The sequence below is a fragment of the Coffea eugenioides genome, chromosome 1 (genome assembly GCF_003713205.1).
Source record: "Coffea eugenioides isolate CCC68of chromosome 1, Ceug_1.0, whole genome shotgun sequence".
NCBI lineage: Eukaryota > Viridiplantae > Streptophyta > Magnoliopsida > Gentianales > Rubiaceae > Coffea > Coffea eugenioides.
In genome coordinates this window covers 40084374-40096886 of record NC_040035.1, presented here as the reverse complement: position 1 = coordinate 40096886, position 12513 = coordinate 40084374, and the positions used below count along the sequence as shown (strand labels likewise).

The 12513-nt window shown below is 36.7% G+C and overlaps 1 non-coding gene and 1 pseudogene across 1 annotated transcript; one reads left to right on the top strand and one right to left on the bottom strand.

The window, feature by feature from the left end:
- The first annotated feature begins 561 nt into the window (after positions 1-561).
- On the top strand, positions 562-9012 carry LOC113772539 (annotated as a pseudogene).
- Positions 9013-11152: 2140 nt separating this feature from the next.
- LOC113752885 lies at positions 11153-11259 on the bottom strand. Its single transcript, XR_003464923.1, has one exon. It is a non-coding gene; the product is annotated as a small nucleolar RNA R71 (small nucleolar RNA).
- Between the last annotated feature and the right edge of the window lie 1254 nt (positions 11260-12513).

The window sequence follows — 12513 nt, the reverse complement described above, 5'->3', positions numbered from 1 at the left end:
TTATTTGTTTGCTGTAATGCTTGTTCGTGCCATTTGTAGCCTATTTTCCCTTTTTTTACCTTCTTTTCCATGTTCTTCTTTCTTGCTTCTGTTGTTCTGTGCATGCTAAAGGTTTGCTTGTTTTTTTGGATCCTATAGTGGTTGGTTGCGCCGGTCTTATTTCCCTTTGTCTTCCTTTTGCTTTGGAGACGTGTGCTTCCAGTCGATGCTTATTTGAACTAGTTCAGGTTTTTAAACTATTCTGAACTCCTGTTTTTTCCTTTAAATAGATTTGTTCTGCCTTGTCCTTTTTCGTGCTGTTCTGCATTCTTTTATTGTTGTCCTGCTGTGTTGGAACTTCTTCTTGGAAAAATTGCTCTAGCCTGTGTTGTATAGCTTTGTTGCGTCTTTTAGGTCAGTTACTGTTTAATTGTATCTATTCCGTTTTTTCTCCTGATTGTCTTGTGCTCTGGATGTTGTTGAGTCATTTTGTTTTTGGTTGTTGGTCTTATTTTATGTTCTTGAGTCTTCCAATCTAAGAACATAGATAAGAATGCAAGGCATCGTAAACGCTATGCGGAAATGCCAGAGCATGAAAAGGCCGATCTTTTGCGCCATCATCGTGATGCTAATGCTGCAAAGAAAAGAAGGCTTTCAGTTCCTGATATTGGTCATGAAAATGGATCACCTCCTAATGAGGAAGAGAGTAGCCGACATATTGCTCAAACCTGTCTTGGTTGTGTTATTCCTAGTGGTCCTTCTCGACATGGCGATGGTAGAGATTATGGCCAGTCAATTCGAACTTTGCCGGACTCTCTTAGTAATCTAGGTATTATTTCGAGTAATGGGTGGGACACTGGGGATGTTCATCAATCAAATTGGCATTTTAATGCTGAATTTACTGCATTAGATCCTCAGAATCAAATGCTCTTCTGTCCTGGACTGCATCGTCTATTTCTGTCTTCTTCTCCTAGTGGTACGGGTTGAATTTTTTCTGCTTGTGTACATTGTGCAATGAGGGCAGCAATTAAAGAAGCCAGAAAACAGCTAAATGCTTGAAGCAGGCTTAAGGGACCTGATCCAGCATTCGAGTTGGATGTCCCAGCTATTATGCCTGTTGTGAAGAATGCTTGTGGCTTGGATAATGTTGAAAGGTACTTGGAAAGCTTGCTTCATTGATTTGATCATCCACAGGCAATTAATCTCTGTATATAAGCTATAACAATCATAGGTATAGTTGTGTATGGAATTACACATGTTGTTACTCTCCTTGAATGATAATTATTCATCATAAAGAATGATAATAAGGTCTCTTGTTTGATCAAATATCACTACCTTCTTATAGTGTCAAATTTTCCTATGTTCTTGATCTTGTTATTCTCTATATTTTAAGTTGTTTCTTGGTTCAAACTCTGAGCCTGTTTCTTGGTAAATGACTGTTCTATAGTGCACTTCTGGAGGGGAAAGGAAAGAAAGGAAAAAAAAAAGGTTTGAAGGATGATGAGCTACCATTTCATTTTATCATACGATCATGGGAATGAAATTATTACATCAATAGAAAATTAAGGCACTCATGAGTGGATTGCCAATGACACAATTATGGAAGTACCGGTATCCCCACCCTATATTCCAATGGTAGTACATCAAATGTAGTAAATCACAAGTAAATAAAGCTGAACTTGAATTACCATCTTCATTAACTCCATTGGGGGTTCCTGGCAATGGCTTTCTACATTAGTTTGCCGGCGATTAATTCAATAGTTCACTCGAGAAAAATTCTGAATTCCTGGCTTTGTCATTCGGTCATGAGAATGGAATATTTCATCGACCTTAAAGAATTCATTTGCCTCAGGATGGGCCTGCCTAGAGATCATTATGGCATGTAGTCAGGACTAGAGGCGGCAATTTGGATCAAAATCCATTTATCCATCCATTTGACCCTTAATTAAATGGATTTGGATTGCCGATTTCCAGTGGTGGCTTTAAATGGTTTGACCACTTAAATTCACTTAACTTAATGGTTTTAAATGGATTATCCATATAAACCATATAAAACCAATTACTTAAAAAAAACGTCAAACTCTCTAACTCTGAAGATCCAAACCAGCAAGTTCTGAAGTTTCTCACCTCCTCAGTCCTTTCGAGATTCAAACAAGGGAAAGCCACAGAGACAAAAAGGAGGTGAGAGAATGAGACTGTTTAGACTATCAGAGATTAATCGAAGTGAATACCCATTCAGAATTGAAGCAATGTCCTTGAAGGCATCATTTTCTTCGCTATAAAATTATAAATCGATTCCTCAGCCAATAAAGCCAATTGTGGATATTCTTCCTCCACAAGCCCCTTAAGACAATAAAGCCAGTGTTTTTAATTGTTGTTCTTCTTCCAATCTCCGCTCATGGACCGGTGATCGTGACTCTTCTTATCTCTAAGCCGTTTAATCCCACCTCCATCTGCATCGCATTTGAATATTCCATAATACCCCAGTAATGATGCCCTAATTTCTCTTTTTTTTTCTAAATTTTTGGTAACTGGTAAGATGAAGCCCTAAATTGTCTAAGCGACGTTCTATTTAATTCTTCAATTAGAGCACTTGATTTAGCCAGAGTTTTGAGATGCTGGTTATTAGTATACCATAAACGAAAGCAACCCCTAGTTTTTGATGATGTTAAAGGTAGTATGGAAATGTTGGCCAATGGGTCGACATGTATGAAGATGTACGACCCGGACATTCTACAACTAGTGCGAGATTGTAGAATTTTGTTAAGATTTGAGGATTAGATACTTTGCGAGCTTTAATCCATTTTCTTCGGCAAACGGAGAAGAAGACAGATAAGAAATAGAAAGAGGAAAACAGAAGTGGAAAATGAACCAAAAAGATAAAGGAAGGAATTTCCTATTTGATAGTTAAATGGATAATTGGATATCCATCATCCATTTGGATCCAATCCACATACAATCATTTACTAAATGGATTTAAGTGGATTAGACCATTTAATCCATAATCCATTTATGTGAAACCAATTATAATCCATATATCCATTTTGACACCTCTAGTCAGGACATATCTCAATCGAAAAACTGACATGATAATGATTGGAGGAAGACATCCCATGAAAATCACTTACGATGTCAGATTCAAATCAAATGGAAAGGTCACAGCCTTGCACCTTGACATACTAATTAATGCTGAACTCTTCACAGAATTTAGTCCCAACATGCCGTTAACCGTAATTAGTACCCTTAAAAAGTATAATTGGGGTGCTTTGTCATTTGATATAAAAGTTTGTAAGACAAACCATTCTAGCAAATCTGTAATGAGAAGTCCTGGAGAGGTTCAAGGATCTTATATTGCTGAAGCTATAATAGAAGAAATTGCATCTGTGCTTTTGATGGAGGTAGATTCTGTCAGAAACATAAACCTTCACACATTTGAAAGCCTTAATGTGTTCTATGGGAAGGCTGCAGGTGAAGCAGTAGAGTATACGTTGACTGACACGTGGAATAAGTTGGGTGTATCTTCATGATTTGTCCAAAGGAAAGAAATAATAGAGCAGTTTAATCAGGTCAACAAATGGAGAAAAAGAGGCATTTCACGGGTCCCAATTGTTTATGAAGTGATGGTAAGACCAACCCCTGGCAAAGTTAGCATACTTTGGGATGGAACTATTGTTGTAGAAGTAGGAGGAATAGAATTAGGCCAGAGGCTCTAGACTAGGGTAAGACAGATAACTACGTATGCTCTCAGTTCAATTGGATGTAACGGGATTGAAAACCTAGTGGAAAAGATACGGGTTATACAGTCAGACACTTTAAGCTTAGTTCAGGGGGGTCTGACTGCTGGCAGCATGACATCAGAATCGAGCTGTGAAGTTGTCAGATTATGCTGCAACATCTTAGTTGAACGACTAGCCCAGCTCAAAAGTAAGTTGCAGGAGCAAAGGGTTCTATTAACTGGGATGTCCTGATTCTCCAGGTATCTTTCCTCACTCTGTCACATGCTTTTCCTGGCCTAACTATTTTATAACTCGAGATGTGTAGCTAACCAAAGCTTCTTTGTTAGTCAAGTTTGGTGTCTTTCCCAATATCCGTTTTCCATTTTGATCTTCTTTCTTTGAAGATATATGTTTTGCCTTGTGTTTAGCGCAATAACTAGTTCAATCCTACCAATCACGTTCTTCTAACAAAAATTTTCCATTTTGGGATTTAATAATAAGTTCTTTATTTGTCAAGTTATCAGCCAAAAAAAATTGGTCTACTTTCTCAAATTATGTTACGTTTGAGACACCAAGATAGGCTTAAGTGTTTGCTTGTCAAAGATTAATACTTCATATTGTAGATAAATCATAGTTAATTCACAAAATTTGTATTGATATGCTATATTTCCTTATGTTTAAAGGTTGTTAAATACGTTCAAAGATAATTTAATCTTCCCTAGTCAGACAATCCATTATAATCTAGTGTCTTAATGGTCTTTGTTACTTGCCATAGAATGAAGGTATTTTCTTTCTGTCTTCATTCCCTTTCTAGCCTCTTCTTTTCCAACCTGCTCATTCTTTGAAATTAAAAATAAAAAGGGATAGAAAAACAACTTTTTTAGCTTCTTTATTCAACCTGTCTACAATAATTGGATGCACTACTGTTGCATAAATGGTTGTAACTTCATCCTTACATTTCTTGTGTGGGGTTTCGTTTGATTGTAGGCACATTCTCAATCTGTGAATATGGCTACGAGTTCTTACTTTGTTCCCGAATCCGATGTCGTGCATTATTTGAACTATGGCGCTGCAGTTAGTGAGGTAAATTTGCTCCTTTTCGCCTTATCTCTATGAGACCATGAGAAGAAGTGTGATGTTACCTTATAATGTTTTCATTGAACTGCTTAAGTGATGGGAATTTTAGTGATGCATCGTTTTGATTGAGTGACATACTACGACCTTGGCAAAATCATGAAATAGGCACCTTATGTGGTCTCATTTTCATAATAAGGGTATGAAATAATGAAGCTGTTTTTATTGCAGGTAGAGGTGAGTATACTAACATGAGAAACTAAAATTTTGCAATCCGATATTATCTATGATTCTGGGCAGAGCATGAACCCTGCAGTGGATTTGGGACAGGTTAGTGATTTATTCCATTATAGTTGTCAAATTCTACAGAAAGTATATGTTTCTAATGTTTAATTTTATAGCAAATTTAAAGTAGCTGCAAGTCTATGAAGCAAGGTGAGCTTATAGATAGTGATATCATTGTGTACTGCAATTTTGTTCTTACATATAGAAGGATCCTTTGTTCAAGGAATTGGATTCTTTATGCTCGAGAAGTTCCTCATCAATGCAGACGGTTTGACAATTACAGATAGCACATGGACATACAAAATCCCAACAATAGACACCATACCAATGCAGCTGAATATTGAAATGCTAAATAGTGGGCATCATAAATAGCGCGTCCTTTCGTCTAAAGGTATGTCTTCAAGTTTCACCAATATGTCATAAGTAATGCAATTAACTTTCTACAAACAGGATGGCCTTTGCTGTTTTCTGGTAGTGCATGCTGGCTAAATCTGTTTGAATCCTAGTTTGTTGATTCTAAAGATGTTGAGTGCATAGTTATTAAACTCGGCTCGGAGAGGAGACCGGCGAAGGAGGTGGGTCAACGGGTCACTGGTTCAACCGGTGGGTGAGTGGTTGAACCAGTGGGTCACTAAATATATTTAAATATTATATCTTATAAATTTTGATATAGGATAAATGATATAAATTGTAATAAATAATGTCATAACAAATATTAATTTAATTTAATTTGCTATAGAATATTTAATTCAAATAAGAATCAGTAAAATATAAATTTAATTAGTAATCTACCAAACTTCAAGTGTATATGTTTACTATAATTATCTAGGTTATTTACAAATTTTAAGAGCAAAAAAAATTAAAAACAATATTTGTCTTTAAAATAAATTATGTAACATGTTATTTTTGAAATCTATTTTATAATTTATAGAATATAGGGGTCATAAGTTTTATTAAAAGATTCCAAATAAATTTGTTTTGGAGAATTACAAAAAAATAAAGATAAAATTAACAAAAGATTCATATAACATAAGAATGGCTATTACTTAACAAGTGACAAAGTGGCCTGGTGGTGAGCAACGCACAAACAAGACTGTTGACCTTGGTCCCTAGCTTTTGATGATTACAAAACAAATGGATGTTGCTAACATCTCCTCAAAGGTTTTTTCAGTAATGAAACAAATCAGGTTCAAAAATTAAGCACATTTGAAAAAGACAGAGTATGCTGAACCTGTCGGACGCTCAAGAAGACAGTACCGGACGTCCGATAATCATTGCACAACTTCGGACGCATGCTTCGGACGTCCGATAGGATCCTTCGAAGTCGACAAAACTATCGGACGCTGAATATGTCTCTACCGGACGTCCGATAGAAACAAGATAATTTCTCAAATCTCTTTGTTTGTTGTCGGACGCATAAAAAGCTTGCACCGGACGTCCGAAAGAATTGAAGAAAATCTCTTAAACTCACTGTCTGCTGTCGGATGCATAAAACAGGGCTATCGGACGTCCGACACTCCAACGGCTAGTTGACTCTTCAGCTACTTTCTATCCGTTGGAAGCACTAATGAGGCACTTTTTTGATCATATATAAATAGTAGTTGGTCAGATACTTCAAACAACTTTTGCACACTGAAAATACAAAAGATCTAGAGTGATTTTAGTGAGAAAATACTCTTCAAAGAAGATTTGTAGTCTTAGTGGTGTGAGATTCATTGTAAACTTTTCATTTGTGAGTGAATACTTCATGAGTGTAGCTCTGTGAGGGTTGTTCTGAGGGATAGTAAAATGTCCTGGCTTGACCGAGTGGAGTTCGGGGCAAGGAGGAGGTGAACCTTCCTTTGTACACAAGAGTGATTGTAATTCATCAACTTGAAGTAGCTTGTTTCAATTAATCTACAAGCTCAAGAGGAGTTGGGTAGTTAATTGGTTTGCAATATTTCCTTTTTTATTTACTTACTGTTACATTTGTGATCTTTGCATTGTTTATGTCTTTCACTTGGTTGTCTTCGATCCTTACAATTGGTATCAGAGTTTGGTCTCCTAGAGATTAAGCTCAATCGCTTTGGAGTAAAGATGACGACCAACAATGCTATATTTTTTGAAGGATATTCTGTCATTAGACCACCTATGTTTAATGGGTCAAATTATGTGAGTTGGAAAGAAAGAATGATTATTTTTTTGCAATCTATTGATATTGAATTGTGGTTTATTATTAGTGAAGATCCATATGATGCCTCTCTTATAGATGAAAATACTCAGAGATCTAGACCAAAAATAAGAAGTGAACTGACTGCTGTGGATAGAACTCATTTCACATTAAATGCAAAAGCCATGAATGTATTATATTGTACTTTAGACTCAAATGAATCTATTAGAGTCAAAGGTTGCAAGTCAGCCAAGAAAATTTGGGATAAACTGAGAGAAATTCATGAAGATAGTGAGAATGTTAGAGAACAAAAGAAATCCATTCTAGTTACAAAGTATGAATCCTTCAAGATGCAACCTCATGAAAACATTGATGAGATGTATTGTAGATTTAATGACCTCATTAAGGATTTAGAGGTGCTGGAAAAAGAATACTCTCTAGGTGAGAAAAACAGAAAAATTCTGAATGCTTTATCAAAGGATTTAGAGAGTAAAGTGACTGCCATTGAGGAAGCCAAAGATCTAAATACCTTGCCTATTGAATCTCTCATTAATTCACTGATTTCTTATGAGCTAAAACTCAAGTCCAAGGTGCAGGAAGAAGAAGACACAAAAGTGAGAAAGAATATTGCTCTGAAGGCTTCACAAGATGAAAATGATACAGCCTCCGTGAGTGAAGATGACATGGAAGGTGATGATAGTGATATTGCACTCATCACACGAGGCTTCAAAAGAATACTCAACAAGAGGAGATTCAGAAAAAGTGGACCTAGCAACTCCTTCCCGAATCAGTCCAACAACTTGAGAAACAAAGGGAAACTAGAGTTCAACAAAAAGCAAACTGATAAGTGCTTTGAATGCGGCCAATCTGGACATTATGCAAGTGAGTGTCCAGTGATGAAGAAGAAAGAAGGAAGAAAATCAAGATTCAACAAATTTCAATTCACATGGAATGAGTGCAACTCCGATGGTGAAATTGAAGAGGATGAAGAATCTGTTCAATTGGCTTTTATGGCCATTGGAGATGATGAGATAATATCTTGTAACTCTCAATTTGAAAGTGATGATGAAACTGATTGTAAGCTTTTCATTTGTGAGTGAATACTTCATGAGTGTAGCTCTGTGAGGGTTGTCCTGAGGGATAGTAAAACGTCCTGACTTGACCGAGTGGAGTTCGGGGCAAGGAGGAGGTGAACCTTCCTTTGTACACAAGAGTGATTGTAATTCATCAACTTGAAGTAGATTGTTTCAATTAATCTACAAGCTCAAGAGGAGTTGGGTAGTTAATTGGTTTGCAGTATTTCCTTTTTTATTTACTTACTGTTACATTTGTGATCTTTGCATTGTTTATGTTTTTCACTTTGTTGTCTTCGATCCTTACAGAGACCTTTGGTCTTGGGTTCGAATCCAAGCAGAGGCTCGAAAAAGCTTTCTTTCCTCAAAACCGTTTTGCCCACAAAACCGGCCGGGTTTCCGGTTTAATCCGGTTGAACCGCCGGGTCAGGTCAGGTTTAATAACTATGGTTGAGAGTAAACTTAATTTGTAATCCCTGTCTAGCTGTTTGACAAAATAGACAAAAATAAATCAAAGAATTTGCTAAGAATGGAATCACCATTGCTTCTGGTTGTCTCAGTACATTGTGCAACAAAGGCAGCAATTAAAGAAGCCAAGAAACAACTAAATACCTATAGTGGAGTTGATGGAACTGATTCAGCATTCCAGTTGGATGTCCCAGCTATTATGCCCATTGTGATAAGCCTCTGGGGCTTGGACAATGTGGAGAGGTACTTGGAAAGCTTGCTTCACTGATCAGCAGTTGCATTTGGAAAAGGCAATAAACTATGTTTATGTCTGTAAAAGATAGTGAAGAATCGGCTAGTTTATTGATTGGGTTTAAAATATATGTTAATTTTATTAATATTTTCTCTCTCACGGGATTAGATATTTCACTAATTCATTATTTTTGCAGGAATTTTGATAATCGGTGGTTATCGTGGGGCTTAAAGACAAAAGAAGGTTTAAAAAGATAATTGTTAAAGATTTTTACCTTTTAGATGAGGGCGCGCCTAATTCCAGCCTTCATGTCCAAATTCTCGAGATTTAGTGCACGTGAGAAGCTTCCAAAAATGCATTAAGTTTGATTTCCTAAAATTTTGGGATTGACTCATTCAATTGGAAATCAATTAGTTGGCTACAAATTAAGAATCTAATGGGGTCATTCTAAAGAAAAGAAAAGCTTGAGGAATTTGATTGGTATTAGGAGACCAATCCATTTCGAAGTCAAGACGTGTGGAAATTCGAAGACATCAATTTATCATCTTTTTGCTAGAGATGAAAAGTAGCATAGTACTCTTGTCTTTACCTTTTTTTTTTTGCCGATTTTGGGAGAAAAACAACTGGAAAGTTTCGAACAGATTTTTGCATGGCTTGTTCTCCATTAATGGAGAACTAATTTCATACTTTTAGTCAAGGGGACAACTGAAGATTTGGTTCAACAATAACTATGAAATCTAAATTATTTTAATTGCTTACTTCAATCATTGGTATTTGTATGTTTTTTACTTTTCGTGGCTATGATTATTGTGTGTGGTTAAATAGGTGCACAATATTTAATTCCTCACATAATTTATTTGCTAATTAAAGTAATTGAATATGTAATTGTTTGACTACTCCAATCCCGGTAGCAACTGATATAATTGGGTTTGTATTAGGGCAACATACAATCTAATTTAAATAAACTCTCGTAGCATGTTTATTGATTAGAGTAGGGTTTCTCTAGTTTCTAATGCAATTGGGAAATTAAATCCTATGGTCGTACCTAGAGTTATTCCTAAATTAGGAAAACAGTCAATGGTCGTACTTTAACTATCGAAACAGTAAGGAGAGACTGACTGTCAGATCGTATCGGCAGCTAAAAACCTACTTATTAATGAATGTTGGAATTATAATTGCATCAATGATCAGTTGCATGAACTATCTCTGAAGTGTATCCTTGACTAAAGTTTTTCTCATTATCTCTCTCTCTCTCTTAATTATTTTTTGCAGTCGATTAGTTTAGTTAATAATTCATTAGTTTTTAATTCTCGAAACCCCCGTTTATCCCTGACTTGAAAAGGAGCAAATTTTCCCAATCCCTGAAAATACGACCCTACTTGCCTTATATACAAATTAACAAGTTCTCGTGAATAAATTTTGGTATATCGGATCTAGCAAACTCTTCGAAATCAGGGTGAATCTAGTAACTTATTGCACGTCCAGAATCCCTACTCCAGTATTAGAATTGACTCAGAAATGCTTTTGTTAGCAACTAGGATTAACATTATTATTATTACACATGTTCGATACCTGTCAATTTTTGGCACCGTTGTCGGGGACTGGTGCTTCAATTATTTATTTGTTTTTGAGTTCATTTTATTTTTGATATTTTTGCTAGTTTATGCTTCGTTCTTCGAGCATAGGTGAATTAATATACGACCCTAAAACTGAGAAGACAGCACATAAGCAAATACAAGAGACCAAGAAATGCAAGGAAGAACAGTCATCTACTGCAAGCGATTTAGAACAAGAAGAGTATATGATGACAAACAACAGGACACTAAGGGAGTTGGCTACTCCTGACTTAACTTAGCAGCCACTTTGCATTATCTTCCCTAATCTGAATAAAAATACCTCTTTTGAGTTAAAATTTGGATTAATTCACCTCTTACCTTCTTTTCATGATCTTTCAAGTGAAAAACCCTATAAGTATCTACAAGAATTTGAAGTAGTGTGCTCAAGTACGAAACCTCCGGGGGTGACTGAAGATCAGATTAAATTGAGAGCATTTTCTTTCTCTCTCAAGGACTCGGCCAAGAATTGGTTGTACTACCTGCTGGCAAGTAGTATAACCACCTGGGTGCAACTGAACAAGAAGTTTTTGGAGAAATACTTTCCTGCCTCCTGAGCTGCTAGCTTAAGAAAAGAGATATGTGGCATTAAGCAGCAGCCATGGGAGACCTTATATGAGTACTGGGAACAATTCAACAAATTGTACACTAGATGTCCCCAGTATCAGATAAGTGACAAGTTGTTAATTCAATATTTTTACGAGGCTCTTACTTGGTCTGACAGGAACATCATTAACGCCGCAAGTGATGGAGTACTGGTGAATAAAATTCCTAGAGAGGCACGGGAGTTGATTGCGAAAATGGCGCAGAACTCACAATAATTTGGCCCCAGAGATAATGTCTCCACTCATTGAGTGAACGAGGTGGAAAGTTCGTCTATTCAGCAGTAATTGTGGGAGCTGACTTCAATTGTCCGACAATTGGCTGTAGGAAACATACAACAAGTTAAGATTTGTAGGATCTGTACCAACACGGGACATGCTACTGATATGTGCCCAATACTTCAAGAGAAGAGCCCTGAACAAGTCAACATGACTGGCAACGTGCCCGCGCCAAGGAGATAATATGATCCATACTCCAATACCTACAATCCGAATTGGAGGGATCATCTGAACTTTAGCTACGGAGGAAACCGCCAGTAAAATTTTGGTCCGAATAGGCTGCCAGGGTTCCAGTCTCAATATCAGTCGAAGGCCCATCCCCCATCCTCTAATGGAGGAAACTCCTTGGAAGATCTGGTCAAGAGTTTGGCCGAAAGTATCACCCAACTCCAACAAAGTACTGCTCAGTTCCAATAGGAGACAAGGTCTGACATGAAAAATCTGAAAAATCAGATAAGTCACATGGCAACTGCAATCAACCATTTAGAGTCTCATATTTTTGGGAAGTTACCATCTCAACCCGAAGTAAACCCAAAAAAAGTGAGTGCCATGGTCTTGAGAAGCGGTAAAGAAATTGAAGGACCCCGACCAGTAGTCCCTAAAGATAAGAGTAAGGAACAAATAAAAAAGAAACTTGAGAAAGAAGGAGGGAAAAATTCAAATCCCAAGGTAATCTCTGACTCTTTTGTGAATCATAAGTCTAACTAATAGGTTGGAGAAACCAAGGAAGTAAGAGAAGGAAAAAAAGATCTTAGAGGTGTTTCGAAAGGTGCAAGTCAACATTCTTTTATTGGATGCAATCAAACAGGTGCCAAAGTACGCCAAATTCTTGAAGGACTTGTGTGTTAATAAAAGAAAGCTAAGGGGAGATGAACGAGTTGTGGTGAAGGAGAACGTATCAGTAGTGTTATAAAGGAAGTTGCCTCCAAAATGTGCAGACCCAGGTATGTTTTCAATCTCATGTGGAATAGGGAATACTAAGATTAGAGATGCAATGCTAGATTTAGGGGTTTCTATTAACGTGATGCCTAAATCAATTTATA